The sequence below is a fragment of the Aythya ferina genome (assembly GCF_964211825.1).
Source record: "Aythya ferina genome assembly, chromosome: 23".
NCBI lineage: Eukaryota > Metazoa > Chordata > Aves > Anseriformes > Anatidae > Aythya > Aythya ferina.
The window spans coordinates 3,261,451-3,282,216 of record NC_140321.1 but is presented as its reverse complement, the minus strand read 5'-3'; the positions used below and the strand labels follow the sequence as shown (position 1 = coordinate 3,282,216).

Here is a 20,766-nt window from a genome sequence, read left to right as displayed (position 1 = left end):
ACCTGACAAGGGTTAATTAAATGGACTTTCTTATGCACTTTTTGTAGAGTCTGTCTTGAAGCTAGCAGTAACTCAGGCAGTATCTGAAAAGTGTCATTTTCTCTTCAGGATGTGGTTAACTTGTTTTTCGAAACGAGAGGGAGTTCGCCTTGCATCTTGCAAGTTAGTCATAGGTGTTAACCACAGCATCCTGCCCGTTGCTTCTGAGAGTAAGATGAGTTGGGGAATGTGTGTGTTGTGGGTCTTTTTGACTAATAATCAAGTTGCTGTAGATACTGTATCACTCCATCAAACCATCATACGTTATTTCCTATTGGTCCCTTCCTAGTATTAATGAGTGGGAAAAAAAGAAACATGCTCTCATCTCTTCTGATACCTATATTTTTCTTCCTCATGCTCCTATCAACCTGCTTCTTCATTGATTTTTCCTTAGGCATATGTCTCTCTTTGCTGTGATCCAGAATATCATGCTGAGTTCTCTTTAAAGTGATCTGAAAGACAAAATGTCATTCAAATCCCCTAAATCTAAGATTCATGTCCCCTTCTGTATCTCTTTAATGAGTCAAGGAGCCCCTCCACTTCCCTGTGCAAACCCTAGAAAAGACAAATTCAGTCAACAGTAAATCTAGGTTATGAACAATGCATTTCTAATCTCACTGGTCATTAGAACTGGATTTCAGCAATCTCTATTACAAATTCAGATGAAAAAGCAAGCACAAACCACAGCATTTTGGTGTAATAAAATTTTATTTTGATAATCGCTACAGTGATATAAAATGCAGATGTCATACACTTTGCAGAAAAGATAAAAATTAAATAAAGAAATGTAAATAAAAATGTTACTACAGTTGAACATCATCTGCTTGAAGTGCATCCCTTCGGATCCAATGCAGCTCTTCTCATCTATACTAGAAAATTATGGTTATTAAAGATATCTTAAAAATATATATATATAAATAACCTCCACTGTGCCTCTCAGAAGTAAAATATCAGTTCTACAGAATAATGCAACATTACTGTAAAAAAGGTATTTTTAAAAGTTCATATATCGATAGTGAGGTTTCATTTTTTTTTTCAAAACTATCAAAGCATGTTGCATGCTTCCATGCAAAGGATAGAAAAGTGGAAGGATCTATTTCTACTTAGCTGACAGATGAGGAAAAATACTTTCCTCTGCTCACAGAAAACAAGAAATAGCAAAAGCAATTACAACTCTAAAAATTACATAAACTATCCAGGCAGGAGTCCACACTCAGAAATGTCTTAAGGAGATGATGCTGTGCTGTGTTCTAGATGGTTGTTGTCAACAGATTTAACATCATCTCTTCAAATTGTACTGCTGGTAGCTGCTCTCTCCTGCTGTTTCTCAGCTTTCTTCTGCCTTGATACCTCTTTGCCTGACAAAGAAGAGTACGTTTTAAATTATTTTTAATGCATATAGGTGCCATTATATTTAATGAAATGTGCCGTTGTTTGATTACTGTTAGATCAAGATAGGTAGATTTACAAAGCTTAATCTGGATAGTCTTTTGTGACACTTTTGGTTATATTAATTTAAAAATTCTCCCTCCTCCTCTTTCCTGCTACCTCTTCACATGACTGTGTTTTGGAAGCCTGGCTTTTGATTCCTTATTCATCTTGATTTTTCTATAGCCCTCATGGTCTGCCAGATGAAACAGTCATTAAGATATTTCTTAAGCATTTCTGATAAAACCTGACATGTTCTGTCAAAGCAAGCTTGCTGCAAAGTAAATCTGGGGACCAGCAACCTAGAACTGAGCTATGGATTCATGAAAAGGCTGTGGTTTTTTGGTTGGTTGGTTTTGTTGTTGTTGTTTGCTTGTTTGTTTGTTGTTTGCTTGTTTCCATAAACCTACAGCATTTATTAATGGAAATAGGAGTAGATGAACAGATGTCACTCCTTGTGGGGTTTGAGAAGTACACAAAGACAAGTAGTCATTACTGGCACGTACTTCCAATTTTTCCACAGATGAAACAATGTATTTCCTTACCTCAGAAAAGAAACAACTTGATGCTCATGAGTGTATTGAAGGCAATACTTTTTGCCAGCAGGACTCGTAAACCCAACACAGCCATGGACAGCATGTTTGTTTTCTCTGTTTTGATATCTCCTTAGTGAGAGAGAAAAGATAGGAGAGATCATGATCTAGAGTGGGATGTCATGACATTGGTGGAAAGTGAAAAAAAAAACACAGGCAATAGTGTCAAGGAGAGAAATGGCTGTAAAAGAAAAGATGACAGAGAAACATGGCAACAACAAAGGCGGAGAGTATCTGTCAATATTGGATTTTCATAGAATCATAGAATGGTTTGTATTGGAAGGGACCTTAAAGATCATAAAACCCCAACCCACGTGCTAGATCAGGTTGGCCAAGGCCCCATCCAGCCTGGTCTTGAACACCTACAGGGATGGGCCATCCACAACTTCTCTTGGCAACATTTTCCAGTGCCTCACTACTCTTACAGTGAAGAACTTCCACCTAATGTCTAAAACTAAAAGAGGATAGATTTAGATGAGACCATTCCCCCCTGTCCTATCATTATCTACCTGAATAAAGAGTCCTTCTCCATACTTTTTATAAGACCCCTTTAAGTACTGAAAGGTCACAATAAGGTCACCCTAGAGCCTTCTCTTCTGCAGACTAAACATCCTCATCTCTCTCAGCCTTTCTTCGTAGGAGAGGTGCTCCAGCCCTCTGATCATATTTGTGGCCCTCCTCTGGACTTTGTAACTATAACAAAAATTGTCTTTTACTAAAATAGTTACCCAGAAAAAGCAGGTTATGTTTAATGAATACAATGAATACATGGTATTCTGATTTCTCTGTCCCTGAGAAAATACATTTCCATGCTTTTATCCCCAACATAGTAACATAACTTTATAATCCCTTTGGTTAACTAACCTTTTGAAGAGATGTCTGTGGTGTTGCAAACATTTGCTGTTATTGGTTCTTCCACCACCTTTTCTATAGCATGATAAAGAAAAGACAGCATAAACAAAATCTGACTTGTAAGAAGGATTAAAGACAGTGTTCATATTACTTTTCCCACAGAATCAGGTGAGTGATACAGTCTGAGGCTAAGCAGGCAGGTCACTAATATTAATTTGAGGAAAACAAATCTCAGTACAGTTGGACGAAATAAATTTTTGACTTGCTTTGTTTTTACTTTTTTTGAATGAGCTGCATAATGGGAAAAGCAATGCAAAAATGTAAAAAGTTGTTTAAGAAAAAAATATTTTTTTTTACTTTTTGTTGGTTTTAGAAAAGCTATTCTAAACTGTATTCTAGAAAGTTTCTGCTCTATGTTGAAGTATTTAGTCATAAGTTAATATAAATTTAAAAATTAAAAAAATAATAATAATAAAAAAAAAGATTGTGTCTTTATTTAAAAAAAAAAAAAAAAAAAAAAAAAAAGAAATAGCAAGTCTTGGAAGACACTGCCTCCAGAAATAAGTTGCAATTGTACCACAAATTTGTACCTGATGACGTTGCATTGGCTGGAAAACTTTTGTTCTTGAACTTGGCCGTGCAGGATACCTCTGAGTTTTTTGCCACATTCACTACTTTAATAGTATTGTATGTCCCCTCTGATGTCACAATGGGTGTAGACTGTTCATATATGACTTCAGCTGTTAACATGTCCAAACTGATATTCTTTGGATAGAAATTCCTTGCCAAACAAGCTGCTTTCCTAGTACTGTCACCTTCTTCAAGTGCCTTGGATTTTATCAGAACAACTTCTGGGTCAGAATCTTTCTGATTGCCTGTTTAAAAAAAAAAAAAAAAAAAAAAAAAAAAAAAAAAAAGTATTGTTTGGTCATGATTTGATTTTATTGAAATCTTGCCTGAGAGCTAAGCTACCTGCAATTCATGTGCGCTCCTCCATTGACTAATTCCTGGAATTAACAATGACTAACTGCCTTTTTTGTCTTTCTGCTTATTCCAAAAGAACAGATAAAATACAGAAAGAATATATATGGGTAGGTTTTCCATAGAAGCTTTAATTCTGTGGGATCCTAAGCTTCCTTTTGCTAGAACTCATGCCTGCATGTGAATTCTTCAGTTTGTAAGGCACCAGAAAATGAGAAGAGAACTTTGAAGGATGCAGGTCCAATAGACAAATTATTCTGCTTAATCGACAAATTAGTTACTAAAAATAACACATCTATCAAGGACAGTCCTGTATACCCCTGAGACATAAGGGAATAACTCTTTTTCCTTTACTCACTCTCACGTCCCCAAAGTCTTCTGATGTGTCTAAAAGGTCTAACCATAGCAAGAGTGGTAAGGCAAAGAGAGAAGTCAGTTTGTTACGTCACCATTGTGCAAGGTTACTCCAATGAGGGGCATTACTTGCAGAAATGAAGTGCTGTTGCTCGAGTGGAGAACAAAGTTGATCTTTTCATTAACAAATGCTCAGATACAGGAAGGTTATGTGTCTCTAAGGTGGCAAATTAGGAGGCAAGTAATCAGAAGGCTCTGAATTTCCAAGAATTTGTGATAAGGTCAAGCAATTTAAATTGCGAGAGAGATTTTCCCCACTAGACATTGTACAGGTGTAAATCATTCTAACCCAGTCTAGAGACACTGGAAAGATACTATGACTGGTACTTGGTTCAAGAAAACCTTCTGTACATGTTTCAAAAAGTGTGACCTTTCTCATCTGTGCACTGTGCTATATTGTTAGTCCCACAGCTTCAGGAACAGTTAGAAGTATAATGAAAAATTAGCATAATAAAATGGTTTGAGCAGAACATCTTGATGCCTATAAACTTGATGCCTATGGACAAATCTTCTTAAAATCTTACTTAAAATAGTGTACTAACCTTCAGTGGTATGTCTTTAGGATTAAGATATTAACAAACATCAAGATACAAAATACATGTATATGCCCTAGAAGTGGAGTTTTTAAAGAACCTAAAAGGTGCTGACAAATGTTCACAGGATTTGATATCCTAGCCCTCTCCTGTACCTTTCAGAATTGCTCTGTACCTTTCAGAATTGCTCTGAAACTTTCAGAAGCTTTTTTTTTTTTTTCTTTTTAGCTTTGAAATATTTTAGTAGCTAAATTCTTAATTCTGAGCAACAAAGAATGAAAGCCAAAGACTTAACAACTGCAAAAACCTGATGTTCAATAACACAGCAGCAGCCTTCTCTGGGAATTTCTTATAAGACATAAAAGTAAGGAAATTAGATTGCTTGAAGTGGAAGTTTTTTTCAGGAAAGAGATTTTCTCTCAAAATTATTTGGTGCCAATTATCATAATGATTTTTAAACTATATTTGCCTTCAGGTTATACACAGAGCAACTAGGGTTACTCCACAAACTAATGTCAGGACAAGATTGGCAATATGGACTTGGCTTGGCAGTGCTAGGTTAAAGGTTAGACTATATGATCTTAAGAGATCTTTTCCAGATGAAATCACAGAATCACAGAATGGTTGAAAGGGACCTCCAGAGATCATCTGGTTCAACCCCCTGCCAAGCAGGGTCAACTAGGGCACGTTGCACAGGGTTGCATCCAAGCAGGTTTTGAATATCTCCAAGGAAGGAGACTCCACAACCTCTCTGGGCAACTTGTTCCAGCGCTCTTACAGTAATGTTCCCTCATATTCATCTAGAACTTCATGTGTTTCAGTTTGTGCCCATTGCCTCTTGTCTTGTGACTGGGCACCACTGAAAAGAGTCTGACCCCATCCTCTAGGTACCCTCCTTTCAGATATTTGTATACATTGATCAGCCCCCTCCCAGTCTTCTCTTCTCCATGATTCTATGATTTTATGATTCTAACATGAATTATAATAAAAACATGAAACTGAAGGGATTCATCTACTATGCCTCCTTGAAAAAAAGAGCTCAGCTTATCAAAGGCTATCAGACATTAATATATATATACATATTTAGAATAGAGTAAGTCCAATTTGACAAGTGCATCCTGATGGCTGTTTTTGCTAAAGAGAGGTCTATTAGGCTTTGCATTTTGCACGGCAACTGTGTTGTATTCTGCTTTCCTCAAGTCTAACATTTTTGCTCTTCACATTTTGTTCTTCACAAGGTATCTTTGCAAGTTCTTGAGCAGGTACTCTGATTTTACTGTCTTTCTCTACTATTCATGTCCCAGTACTGAAGAACTGAGGTGCAAGCCAAGCATTATTCTACCTTAACTTCATGGGTTGGTTCTACCAATGAAAATAGGCATAACCCCATCCTTGTCAACACCTAGAGCAAACAGATTCCAAAGAGGACTGAAATCTTCATTGAATTCCTTTAAACTATTCAGTTTAACACAAGCTCTGAACCATTTAGGAAGATCAGTTTAGTACAGAAAGATTGCCTAAGACTCCTTTTAATGTTTTTGCATAACATTATCCTTTTGCCCCCTTAGTGCTGTCTTTCTAACCCTGACAGAATAGAAATTCTTAGGAACTTAAACGTCAACCTCCACAGGAGCTTTAGTTCCCTTCAAACTGTCTAAGCATGGCTGTGAAACCTAATAATGACTATAGAAAGCTTATTGAAGTGCATAAGTGAGTAGATATTAGGTCCCAAACAAATTCAGCATGGAATTGCTCTTGTGGAGTTAAAATTCTTTAGGAACTTCTATGAATAAGGATGTTTTTACACTTAAACTGTCTAATTGCGTATCAAAGGAGCATGTAAAGAATCCTAACACATGGGATAAATTCTGTTTTAATTTTAGGAGGAAGAAGAAGAGTAACAATATTAAAATCCAAACAAGAACAACTCAGAAAAGGCTCATGAGTAAAGAATACCTACTTGGTTCCACGGTCAGTTGAGTCCCCTTCCCGAAGATAAGAGGAGCAGCAACACACAATTACAATGGGTAAATCAAAAAAGGCTCATTTTGTTATTCATCCCACATGCATTTCCCTTCCAGGTGCTGTACAATGTTTTTGCCAGCTACTGTTAGCCCCATGCTTCCCCCTCATACCTACTCCCCCGTATCTGAGATCTTTAAAGTCTTTTCATGCTTTCTGATCTCCAGTATTTCTAAACGACCACCAGTGTGCCAGGAAACTGCTCCTCTCGCATAACTGACTGGATCAGATCCTCAGCAAGAACAAATGTTCACTGTGCAATGATCATTAATAAAGAAGAATTATATCTATATCAAACTCCAGCAGTCTCAGCTGAGTCCCATTATTTTGCTTTAGCTGAAAATACATCCATGAATTCCTACCTTACTTGCTTTGAGGAGAGATTTTTATATTACAGTCTGGAAGAGCCTTTTTATTAGTACAAAAAGTCATAGGTTTTATTTTTTTCTTTAATCTTACGATGTTAAGATAATGTTAGAGGCCTTAGTTTTCTTAATTAAAGTTTTATCTAGAATAAACAAAACCAAAGCCAAAATCCTTATCTGACCTTAACTGAATGCTCAAGAGGACAATTTTTGTCCTTTTTCCTAGAAAACGAGCAATTACACAGCACTTGCTGATAATGGGAGGTCACAAGAATTTGGCTAAACTTTTTTAAAGAGACACATATATAACCTTTACATGAGAGACAAGATTGTCATATTAGCATTTCTGTGTATGTCTGAAACAAGCCTATCATTGTTCAGACTTCTACCTGCCAGTCTGTGTTCTGCTGGTTCTTTTTTTCCTGCCAAATACTCTGTGGAATATTTTACCTCTTTTGTTGACAAATGCAAAGTTAAATACATGTAGGCTGATGATAGAATAATGAAATCTGGAAGTGTCCTCTGGTTCTACATTTACAGCTGAGGATTTGTTTGGAAAGAACAGAACTTTCTTCAGAGTAATAAATTTGCATGGCATTATTCCGTTGCAACTGAGATGGGATCTAATTGTTCCAAAATAGGCATTTATTCCATAGCAAGATATCCTCCTGACCTGGATAGATATTAGACAGCACCTAAGAGAGCCTCATGATCTCCTTCAAGAAAGAGAGCTAGACTCTTTAGGGATACAAAACGACACAGGACATTTTTGCAGAATTTTAAAGCCATGATGACCTCTGAAAGCATCGTAACAAGTTTTAAGGTATACACCTGGATGTTTAGGATAATAGAGATCAAATTCCTCTGGTGCCCTAGCATTCACATTGCCACAGAGAAGCCTGGGGTGACATCTATCTTTATTGTACATGATAAAACTACAAATAAAGTTAAAGTCAGGAAGAACTATGGCTTGTTATGATCCCTGTCTTCCTCCACCACCATCAGCCCCATCCCATGCATTTGCAAAGCCTGGATAGCCAAATCTCAGTCATTCCACATGGTCTTGGATGTGAGGCAGCTCTGAAAATTTAAACCCAAGGTTATTTAACCTTCTTCCTTCTCTGTTAATGGAATTACTTACCTGTTAGCACTGTGAATATGGTGACAGTGGGGAAAAAAAAAAAAAAAAAAAAAAAAAACTTTTCATACTAGAGAGCTAGGGACTTTTCTCGACCTCTGACTCCACTGTTAGTTATTTACTGTTATGCATACCTGCTCATAATGAAGCAGTGAAAATCCACTGAAGCACTGATTAGGATAAGACATTTCACAATAAAACTGGGACAGAATGCTATCCAGACTGGGAATTATGACATGTTAAACTTAGGTAATTAATGCACACCAGGTGTTTGGAAATCATGGATTGATGGTAATATACAGAGGTAACCTAGTTTTTCCTGTGAAGCCTTCCTAAGCAGATACAAGATGAGAACTCAGTTTGAAAGCCTGGCAAGAGAGGGTACACTCCAGGATTATTACAGCAGAAAATTCTTACAGTGAACTTAAACCACTGGATCCCTTTAACACAATTTTTAGTTTTAAAAATAATGGTACTTACTTGGTTCAACTGTGAGAGTGGTTCCACTTCCAAAGACAAGCTTATCTGTTATCACACCGTTAATACCTAGTCCAATAAATAACTCTTTCCTTGCTGTATCTATAAGTTGGTTTAAAAAAAGGAGAAGAAAAACCATATACTTATCTTAATGATCCATGTATAAAATCCCATGAGGGTGTTTTAATCCACACTTTCTTCTGAACCTGGAAGGGAGCAAACAATAATTGAATAGTTCAATGATTTCAAATAGCTTGAACAAGTACAGAAATTCCAAGTTCTCCCTTTCTTCCATGTTTTGGCAACTCTGTGAGATTTATTTTTCCAGGATAAATGAAAATATGAAAAGAACATTGGATTTGTCTCCTGACATATTTCAGGCATTTATGTAATTTTCTTTCAAAAACACATAGCCATTTTTCCATCTTTCAGTTTTTGTACAGGGCCCTATATTGTTTATATCATCGTGGTACTCCAGTCCCAAAACACTGTGATATATTTCATTACAAAAACTGCCTCTTTTGTCTACGCAGAATTTTGGATTATACTGGCAGTCACATGACTTCTTTAGTGGTTTCTGTACTAACATACCACATGAAGAAATATGGTATGGCTTTCAAGAAAGAGTCTAGAATAAGATAAAGAAGGTAAAATTTAAAGTGGGAACTTTGGGATTACATAACTCTTCTGAAAAGTTTCATGGAGTTAAGCTTGTGAGAAAGCAGGGGGAAAAAATAAACACGGTATCTTTAGTACTATTTCAAAGCATTTTGGAAAATTCTTCTAGGTTGCAGAAAGGTGTCTACTTTTACATCTTGAATTTGGTTTCATTGCTCAGCAGGGTGACAAATGTGCTTGATATTGTCACTTAGAGGTGGTGTCTGGGGGTCATTTGGTGCCTTAGGAAGTCTTAATCCTTTTTTTAGGTAAGATGAGAAAGTAGAGAAAATTATTGTTCTTTGTTAGGTAGAGATACTGTACCCATAGAAGTGGCTGTCAAAGAGTAAATTGTTTATAGCAGCTTGATCAAAGCCTTCAGGAGGATCAAGCCATGCACCATTAGCACTATCTAGACCTAGAAAATTGTACAGAGTATAAGCAGAGGAACATACACTATGTGTGAATGTACCTGTCTGTTCTGGGCTGATTTAAAATCATGTGGCTCTTTGGTTCATTTAGGAATCAGAGGTGTGGTGATTAAATGCCTTTTCACTATTGTCCAAGATGTTACGGTAAAAAAAAAAAAAAAAATAAAGTCAGCTGTCTTGTAATGCAAAAATATAAATTTAATAAACATGAGAGAACAGACAAAGTAATACTTAACCAACTTAATAACCCCTTGGTACACACAAAGATCTGTGTGCATGTTCTTTCATCACAGAAAAAGATCTAAGAGCAGTGTTTGAAATACAAAGCTTTCTTACTGTGAGGTAAACTGAGGATTTAACAACATGTAATGATGGAGACTGCAACTCACCATCTTCCATGATGCTTCCAAGGGCTTAAAGAAATGCAACTTATTTATATTTCCTCTGACAGAAATGGAGGTGGCATCGTACATACAGGAAGCTTGTAGAATGATCCTTGAAACACCCTCCATTGTGGAAAGATGCTGACATTGCAGCTGTTAAGACCAAAGAAAGATGCCGTGGTCTTCTAACCTGTAGAATATGTTGTTGATGAAGATCTGTGTCACCGAAAGAGGAGTTTTGTGAGGAGGCCAAATGAGATGAAAACAGGAACCCTGTAGTTTGAAAAGCCCAACTCCCAGTTTCTAACAGAGGAGAAGCAGGTTGTCTGTGTCCATCATTTTGGGAAAAGGAGACTCCTGTGATGATGAAGGCTGGGAATTGTGATTTCTGTCACTAGGAGGAATGCTCTTGCTCCACCTGAAGATTTGCAACTACAGAATAGATTGAGTACTCTCATAGTAAACAAGAAGGTAGAACTCTGTGAAATGAGGTGTATGTGCCCATAGGCCATGGATCACACAGGAGCACCAGAAAAAGTGGTGAGTGTTAGTAGTGGGAGGCTCCCTGATCCAGAGAATACAAGCCCCCATCTGACAAGCTGACCTGTCATCTAGGGAGGTTTACTACTTTCAAGGCCTCAAATCTGTGACACTGTCAAAACTTATAAGACATATAGACTATTAACCCCTACTGCTCTTTCATGTGCATACTAATGAAACTGCCAGGAGTCCTGGAAAGTAGCCAGCATGACTACTTGGCTTGAGAGGTGATGGTCAAGGACACAGGGGTTTCTATTTCATCCTACTGGTGAGAAGGAAGGAAGTGAGAAGGAGGAATGGGTGGATCCTGCTGGCTGAGTGTTGGTGGCAGCAAGGTCTTGGTTTCTATGACCATCAAGCCCATTGAGTCTGATGACCAAGAAAAGAGATGGGATCCACCTGACTAAATGGGCCCAAAGCTTCTTTGCCAATAAGCTGAGTAAAAGCTGCACAATAGCTGGCTTCTTTGCCAATAAGCTGGGGCAAAAGAAAGTCTTCATGTGTGACTGAGTTCCCCTCTGAAGTGCCTGGGCAATACATGAAAACCCAGGAAAAGAAACACAAGATAAATTTAATCCCAGCTTGTAGTTGCAGGGCTATGATCTCACTGAGATCATGAAGACATGGTAAGATAGTTCATATGACTCAAGAATTGAAATGCATCTGAATGCTATCTGAAGTGCATGGAATTCTGCTTTGGGACACGCAATGAGAGAGCTGGTAGGGTCAGGATTAGAGAGCAGATCAGCATGACTGATATGATAGGTGGCTATGACAGTTCATCTGATCTGGAAGAAGAAGTAGATGAAGACTTCTGCAGACAACTGGAAGAAGCTTCATGATCACATGGTCCTCATGGGGGACTTGAACCATACCAAATATCAGCTGGAAGGAAAGCACAGTAGGACACAAACATTCCAGCACTTTTCTAGAGCTTACTGTTGAAAATATTATGTCACAGGTGATAGAGCTGGACCTCATCCTTACATACAAGGAAGAATGGGTGGTAGATGTGAAGGTCAGTGGCAGGCTTGGCTGCAGTGATCATGCAGAGTTTGAGCTCAGAGAAAAGGGAGAAATGCAAAAAGCAGAATCACAGTCCTAGACTTCAGAAGAGCAGAATTTGCCACCCTTGGGGATCTGCTTAGAAGAATTCCATGTGTTATGGTCCTGGACAGAGGAGGGGTCCGGGAAAGTTGCTTGATTTTCAGAGATCACCCACTTCAGGTTCAAGAATGGTTCATGCAAGCAGGAAATCAAGCAAAGGTAGCAGGAGGCCAAAATGTTGAACAAGGAACTCCTGAACAAACTCAGAAATAGAAAGGAAATCTGCAAGAGATAGAAGCAGGTGCAAGTGATCTACAAAGGATAGAAGACACCCTGCCTGATCATGCAGGATTAGGGTTGGGAAAACCAAAGCCCATCTGGAGCTGATTCTGGTAAGCCACATGGAGAGTAACAAAAATGTTTCTATAGGTACATCATCAACCAAAGAAGGACTAGAGAAAACGTGGGCACACTGCTGACTGGAGCACGGGAAATGCAGACAAAAGCAAGTGAAAAGGTTGAAGCATTCTGAGGCACTTGGTGCCTTCTATGTCTGTCTTTACAGGTGAGTCCAATCTTCAGGATTTCCAAGTAAATATATTGGAGACACGTGTTTCAAAGTCCTTGTTCTGATGTCTGGTAGTTGGAAGATTGCTAGTGGGAAGTATCCTTTGTAGTCTCCTGCTTTTGTACTATTCTTCATGCCTCTGCTTCTGTATGTTTTTTGGATACAGAGCTAAAAAGATCCCTATTTTCACTAAAAAAAAAGAGTCAACAAATCTTACCTGCTATGTGATCTAAGAAAAAGAAGAGAACACAATACTGAGATTAAATAGAAACACCTAAAATACAGTAGTTCTATACCTACCTGATCACCTTGAGCTGACAGGCAGATGTCCAAAATCACATCATATGCAAGATGTAAGATCTGACGTGAATGTCAGGGTTTTCTATAGAAACTAGGCTTGTATAAGAATGTCTCCCCACTCTTTGAATCATGCTGGGAATCAAATTTGTGTTTGTGAATACAGTTGTCTGAAGAAAAAGAGACTATGCAGGGCACCATGTTTCTGCATTTGAGAGAAGTCAGTGAATAAGCCAATTTGTGTGCAGCAGTTCAGTCTGTTTCAGTCACTGTGGTACGTAGTCAACACAGTGGTAGACGGTTCTACAAAAACATCTGTTGTTTTGTTGTTGGATTTTTTTTTTTTTTAGAGTCAGGTGTTCTCCTTTCTCATGTCCTTTGAATAGATAGATTTTATTTTCCTCTTTCTCTCTACCGTTAAGACTTTTGAATAATCTAAAACTGTTGCAGAGAGATTGTTATATTCTAAAAGCAATGCTGTAAGCATTTATTTTTTTTGCAGAATAATATTAATCTCTGATTATAATATTGCCCGTACTTCTCATAAATGATGTCGTTCCTTTTGAGTTGTTAGAGCTTGACAGACCTTATTTCTGGTTCATCTTTTAACAAATATAATGAGCTTAGGTGTGACACATTTTAAAGAATATCTGGGGACCTGTTGCACCAGTCCTATTAATCATAGAATCATGGAATCATTAAGGTTGGAAAAGACCTTCAGGATCACCTGGTCCAACCATCACCCTACTACCAATGTCACCCACTGAACTATGTCCCTAAGCACCATGTCCAACACTTCCTTGAACACCCCCAGGGATACTGATGCCACCACTTCCCTGGGCAAGCCATTCCAATGCCTGACTGCTCTTTTCAATTTAGTTTCATTCTACATTTCCCAAGTCTTATTTGGCCTTAAAGCATTTATGTTTCTAAAGCCTATTGTCATGTCAAATAAAAAATAAGTCCATATTTACATTTTTTTCAAAAGTTAGTTTGTTTTCACTGATTTTTTTTAATGGATTCTGTTTTCCTGGATATGCTAAAGTTGTTTGTTTACTGAAGTATTTGATTCATAATACTTCTTGTTTGAGTGCCATTTATGTAAATGTTTCTGGAGTTTTGTTTTGTTTGTTTGTTTGTTTTTTTTCTTGATTATATGCATCATTTTTTCTCACTTTCTCTGATATGGTAAAATAGATTTCTTAGCTACTGAACTGTCTATACTTTGGACATTTTAACCACTTTTATGTGACTTCAGCTGAGTTTGAGAGTCTGTAATATCTAGTCATGGATGATTAGAGTTGTCTTTAAAAATTAAAATATAAAATAAAATAAAATAAAATAAAATAAAATAAAATAAAATAAAATAAAATAAAATAAAATAAAATAAAATAAAATAAAATAAAATAAAATAAAATATCTGATTTTGATTATTTGGCTTAATGGCTATCTGCAACTGTGAAGCAGTTTCTGAATCAATTCCGTTTCTAAGACACAAAAGGAAAGAGCAGTATTTCAACCTGTTAAAAAATCTGCCTGGTTCCATGCTGTATTACTCAATTTGTTTATTAGCATTATTGTTATTGCTAAACACAAAAGTGTATTTCTCATTTTTAATCACTATTTTTAATACCAGTGCTGCTATGTTTTCTGTTGTCAAGATGCGTATGTTCATTGACACTTTCCTTTACTGTGCCAAATTGGTTTCTCCTTCTTGCCTCACCCTTCCCCAGGAAACGGCTGAGTTGACAGATGTGATACTTTCAGTCTCTTGAACTGTTTGCGGGACAAAGAGAAATTCTAAAGATCTCCAGTGACAGGCCTGGTTAGCTACAGGTGCCCATCCCACCCCCGTCACTTGCTGCCAAATCATATCAGGGAAGCATTCTTGCCACTGAAATCTGAGTCATAGTACAACAGCCCTTTCCCATGCCAGGCCTTTGTGTAGCCACAGAAACACATCTGTCTTTTACAGCATCCTGCAAGCCATGCACTTGGGTTTGTTTGGTTTAAAAGCTGAGTTGTGCCTTTGTTTTTTCTTTCTTCGTCCTGGTGCATGCCCTCCAAAAAGTTGCAGGAGGCATTCCAATACTGATAGTGAGGTGCTAGAGAGAATGTTTAGACCATTTGTCTTCTACAAAGTGATACTGAAGACCTCTCCTTCAGTTCTGTGTCAGAAGAAGTAAGAAAGGGAGTGCCTCTTCCTCCAGAAGAGTGTCCTAAGCAGATGAAGATATATTTTGTACAGGGAATAGTTGAGTTCTTTAAGCTCTTGCCAAAAGGTCTAACAAGCATTTTTAGAGAAGAAAACAATCCTGGCCCTTTCAGCACAATAATTCTTAGCCACTAAACATTTGTATTTTAACCCAATTTCCCTTTTTGGGGAACAGCTTACTCTGAGATTAGCTCCCAGAACATCTACTTGATTTCGTCACACATATATAAAAGTCTGTGTCCATGGCTGTCATTGGAAGGAGAGGTGATTCTGGGGTGTAGCTGCCAAGAAGCTGACTTCTTTCTTAAAGGATACATTAGACATTATGTTCTTTTATGGACATAGTCATTCCATATATTCAAACCATCTTCCAAGGCAGAAATTCTACTGGTTATTTGTTTCCTGAGTGTAGGTGATCTTACAATTGTTATTTAATCGTTATTTAAAAAAAATCAAACAGTAAGTCACAACTTTCATTTGGGAATGAACAGATAAAATCAGTGATTTAAAGTTGGATCTTTAATACTTGCTTGGGAAAGTCCCTATGCTGCAGACAGCTACAAGAAAGGAAGGTGTTAACAGAAGAAATAAAAAAGCATCTTCTCTGTATTTATCAGTTCTAGAGAGACAATTGATACTGGCCTGACAGGAACTCTACCGTGTTAAATAACTCTTAGGTTAATCCATGACAATGATTCTTCCACAGAGCCAAATGTGGTAACCAGAGTAGAGACTGGGGATAAATGACCCCATATGCCTCACCACAATCAGCTCCTGATAGGCTTTGGCTTTCCCAACCCTAATCCTGCATGATCATACAGGGTGTCTAAATGCCTCCCAGATCACCTGCCTCTGCTTCGACCTCTTGCACATTTTCTTTCAGTTTCTGAGTTTGTTCAGGAGCTCCTTCCTCATGATTTTAACCTCCTTTGCTTGACTTCCTGTTTTGTCATGATGACGTAGGAGGTCCAGCTCCTCTATCATTCTGTCACGATATTTTCATCAGTAAGCTCTAGAAAAGTGCTTGGATTGCTTTTGCCCTACTGTGCTTTCCTTCCAGCAGATATTTCACATGGTTCAAGTCCCCTATGAAGACCAGGGCCAGTGAATGTGAGGCTTCTTCCAGTTGTCTGCACAAAGCTTCATCTACCTCTTCTGGATCAGATGATCTGTCATAGCCACCCATCATATCAGTCATGCTGATCTGCTCTCTAAGCCTGACCTATATGCTATCAGCTCTCTCATTGCGTGTCCCAAAGCAGAATTCCATGTATTTCACATAGTCTGTCATGGAAAGAGCAATTGCCTTTCCTCACCTTCCCAGTCTCTCTTTCCTAATGAGGAGTCATAGAACAGTTTGGATTGGAAAGGACCTTACAGATCACCTACTGCCAACCTCCCTGCCATGGGCAGACACCTTCCACTACATCAGGTTGTCCAAAATCCCATCCAACCTGGTCTTGAACAATTCCAGAGAGTGGGCATCCACAACTTCTCTGTGCAACCTGTTCTAGTACTTTATCATCTCATAGTAAAAGATTTCATCCTAAAGATTAATCTAAATCTACTCACTTTTAGAGTAAAGCTATTCCCCCTTGTCCTATCATTGCACTTCCTGATAAAGAGTCCTTCTCCATCTTTCCCATAGGCCCCCTGTAAGTACTGGAAGACCACTAAAAGGTCTCCCCAGAGCCTTCTCTTCTACAGGCTAAACAACCCCAATTCTCTGTCTTTATTCATATGAGAGGTGCTTCAACCATCTCATCATCTTCATGGCTCTCCTCTGTAACAGGTCTATGTCTTTCTTATGCTGGGGGTCCTAGAGCTGAACACTGTACTCCAGGCAGGGTCTCACAACAGCAGAGTAGAAGGGAAAAAATACCTCCCTTGACCTGCTAGCTGCACTTCTTTTGATGCATCCCCTTCTTTTGATCCATCCCCTACAGTATTTCTGCAAGCTATCCCACCAAATCTCCATGATCCGGTACCTTTGCAGCTAGGCTGTGGAGGAAAAACTGGGCCATGCTAAATAGAAGGCCCAGGCAAAGTATGTTAACCTGCAGTACACCATACAGCCTCTGAACTTCCCAGTATATATTGGATCATAACTTGTCATAAATTGGATCATAAATTTGTTCCACTCTGATGCAGTTCTGCTCCAGTATGACTCTTACACCACAGTAATATGCTGCCTCATCCCTTTGTTTTGCTCTCTGAATCTGTGGTGTGAATCTGTTCCAGGATTCCACTGCTCCCTTAAAGTGACTGGAAGCCTTCTCCAGACTCCTCCTTGTAAATCTAGTCCAGAGAACATTGCCTTAACAACATGACTCCAGCTTAGCAGGAGCCCAGAACTCCCCTTAGGACCTTTTCAGCTACAGTACAGGACACCTAAGTGGACAAAACCCTGGCACAGTGTCATGGTTTTGACTGGTACCACCTTTAGGGGAACACTGCCAACTCCACAGAGTGTCTGAATCTATCCCCCTGCAACCCCATCTTTTCCCAGGTACTACAGCCTGGCTCCCTGGGGAAGGCTAGGACAGGGCTGGAAAAGGGAGTTGCATAGGTCAGAGGAGCCCATTGGAGACTTGAGGGTGGGCATTGAAGCAGTAGGATGCAGGATTAGGGTGGTGTAGGGTGCCCTGAGCAGCTCAGGACTGTCCCCGCATAGCAGGACATGCCAGGTCCTCTAGAGCCCCTTAAACCTATGGATTACTGGATTGTTGTTCTGGTCCAGGGCACCCTCCATACCCTCTTTGCTGGGGTCCCCAGCAAAAATTCCTGCTAGCCTCAGTGTGCACATGTGAGCAGCTATGTACATGGAGCCACAACTAAAAACAAAGGGAAGAGACTACTCAGGTCCAAGGGAAAATAAACTCTTCAGCTCAGCTCCTGGTGCTGCACCACTCTGGGACTCCACAGACAACATGAGTTTTCAAGAACCAATTCAGATCTGGTTTTCCACCAGGTCTCACCTGCTGGAGCACTTCCAGGGAAAGGTCATTCCTGGAGGAGCCTGCAGACCTGGTGACTCCAGTCTGGAAGGATGAAGCAAAGTGTTGGAGTCCCACAAAAAATATTGCAGCACTATATGCTGCAGGTCTCTGTCAGGAATCTGCCAGATCCAGCTCCAAGTGTAGTTATGGGAATACCAGAGATGTGACAGCTAAGTGTGAGAGACTCTATGACCTTCCCTACTATGGGCCCAAAGGCCTCTGCACCTGGCAAAGGGCAACCACAGCCCCAGATGAGAAGGATGAACAAGCAGTGACAGCTCAAGCAATTGCTTCGTCCACTCTCTCATTTTCTCAGGCTTCTACTTGTGATCTATGGAATCCAGGGGCTGTAAAGACATATTCTCAGTAGCTCTTGCTCCCATTATATTCTCAGATCTGTGAGAGAAGCCCATGAACAACAACAACCAACCCAGAATGTGACCATAAGATGAAGCACTCAGACGTGTGCACAGACTTTCATGTTATCAGGAAAAGAACCAATTGGAAATAATGTAAACTTAGCTTTATTGCAATACTGCTTTGTTAAGCCTACAAGACACTGATGTGAAAAGTGTCTCATTTTGGATGAAAGGCAAATTTTGTCTTTCCTGAACTGTCTTCCATGAGAAACTACAGACATCTCCTTTCTTACGGTGAGCTCCCAAAGGACCCTTTGTACTCTCCCCTTTTCCCCTGTTCAACCCTCAGAGAGAAGGGGAAACCCTCAGAGAAAAGGGGAGAGTACAAAGCCTGTAGGCTGGACTGAAGCAAACCAAGCCATACCTAAAACCAGATCAGGGTTTATCTGTTGGACAACTACATGACACCCATCCTACCAGGAAACAATGGAAACAGGGAAACTTGTTTCCAAAGGTGATGTTTCAGGAACATGAGGAAGAGACACAGGAAGACAGCAATCAGAAGTGTTTGAGCTCCTTTGGGGACAGAAACAAGTAGAACATGTCTCTCTAAGTCAAATGATTAAAAACTATATGTTGTAAAAAAATGGCTCTGTAGGAGCTGCCCCAAACACCTGTGCAACTCGATTAAGCTCCAGTGCCAAGGGCCAGAGCCCTGCAAGCAGGATTCAGTTAAAGCTCAGCTAGATTTCCTGTCCCTGTGTGAACAGCACAGAAATAGCGGGCTGAGTCCTGGAGGTGCAGGTTATTCAAGGTCAGAACTGTCTTGGACTTGGAATTATCTCGAGAGGCTGTGGCTCGGCCCTCCACTGCTGAGCCATATCTAATATATGAGGAATCCGGGTTAATATAGGACAGCCACTGAAGACTCCCACCAAGTGCCTGACGGTACCACAGAACACCGTAAATTGCAAAGTTGAAGTCAGATCCCCGGCAGGAGAGGTGCACGGATTCCCCTGGCACTCGAAGACGTCCACCAGACTCCACCAGCATCAATTCAGCACAAACACCTGCAGGAGAGCACAAGGAGTGAGGCAGTGTGTACCGATGGAGGAAGCATGTTCTCCAGAAGCCCCGGCGACCCCATCACAGCACAGCCTGAGCCGCCAACCCTTTTTTCCCCACAAAGCCCCTGGTGAGGCCCACAGCCCCGACTGCGCTCCACGGGGCTCAGACGGGGCTGCTCCCAATGCAACCCCGCCCCGGCCTGCATCCCTCTCCCGCACACACCAGACCCTCCACAACGACGACGGAGAGCGCCGGACCCCACTACGCCCGGCGGGGCAGCACCAGGAGACGCTCCACGTCGGTCACGGCCACCCGCCGGCCCAGCCCCGACTCCAGCTTCAGCCCCAGCCCCAACCCCGCCCAGGCCCCGCTGCCCTCCCCGCCCGCCGCTCACCTGCCGGCCCCAAGGCCAAGGCCAAGGCCAGCAGCCGCGGCCCCAGCCCGCCCGCCATCGGGCCCTGCCGCGCCCGGCGGGAGGCGGACAGGAGCAGAGCGGGGCCAAGCTCGGGCCGCTCCTGCCCGCACCACAAGTCGGGCCCTCGCCGGGGCAGCGCCCACCGCTCCGCCCGCCCAGGCCCGGCCCACACCGCCCCCCGCGGGGCCGCGGCCCCTTCGGCGGACGAGGAGGCGGCCGCGGGGCGGGGCGCGGGGCAGCCCTGTGAGGGAGCGGAGGAGCGCGGCGCCCCGGCAGCCGGAGGCAGGGAGGGAGCCTCCTGGCCCTGCCCTCCCGGCGCTGCCCCGGCCTCGAGCCTCGAGCAGCCCGGCAGTGCCACGCCGGAGCCACACGGAAAAGGTGCTCGGCCGCTCGCTGCCTGCTGTGGCAATGGGAGCCGGCAATGAGAGCCTCATCTCTGCCCTCTTGCAGCTGGGAGCTCCCGTACTCAGGAGCTCTTGCTCCCATTGCAGCCCGAGCACTGACATTACTGTCAGGGAAGGAGATAGAGGGAGACAGCCAGGGCATGAAGCAAAGTGTTTGTTGCTGATAGGTGGACCTCCAGTAGAGGGCTGTAGAGCAGGCACTACGGTGGAGGGAGAGAGGAGCCAGCAGCCCTGTGAGGAAGTGACTAACACAGGTGCTGAGTAAAGAGCATGGGGTGATGTGGCAGGGAGGCTTCACAACATCCACAAAAGGGGGCTTAAGCAGAACCACCTTCAGCACTTGCATGTAGCTCAGAAGGTCCTACAAGGCACCATCAAGGAGAAATCCCACAAGCCCTTTCTAAGCAGAAGGCATGCTGGGGTGCCTCTCCAAGTGTCATAAGCAAAGGTAGGGCTAAGGATGGAAAGGCTTTTCATGAGGGAACTCCATTTGCGGTGTCCTCAAAGCACAGACATTATGGATTCGTCTCGGCTTAAGTCA

General features: G+C 41.1%; 1 protein-coding gene and 1 gene segment (V, D, J or C); both read right to left on the bottom strand.

Annotated features, from left to right (window-relative positions):
- Positions 1 to 20,766, bottom strand: part of LOC311423015 (uncharacterized protein) — a 219,465-nt gene that overhangs the window by 66,769 nt on the left and 131,930 nt on the right. The window lies entirely within an intron of this gene.
- The window catches only part of LOC311423019 (T cell receptor delta constant-like), a 97,035-nt gene continuing 76,997 nt past the window's right edge, over positions 729 to 20,766 (bottom strand). The window contains exons 3-7 of the C gene segment in view: positions 8,846 to 8,911; positions 3,503 to 3,787; positions 2,925 to 2,987; positions 2,013 to 2,132; positions 729 to 1,397 (exon numbers count right to left, since the gene is read on the bottom strand).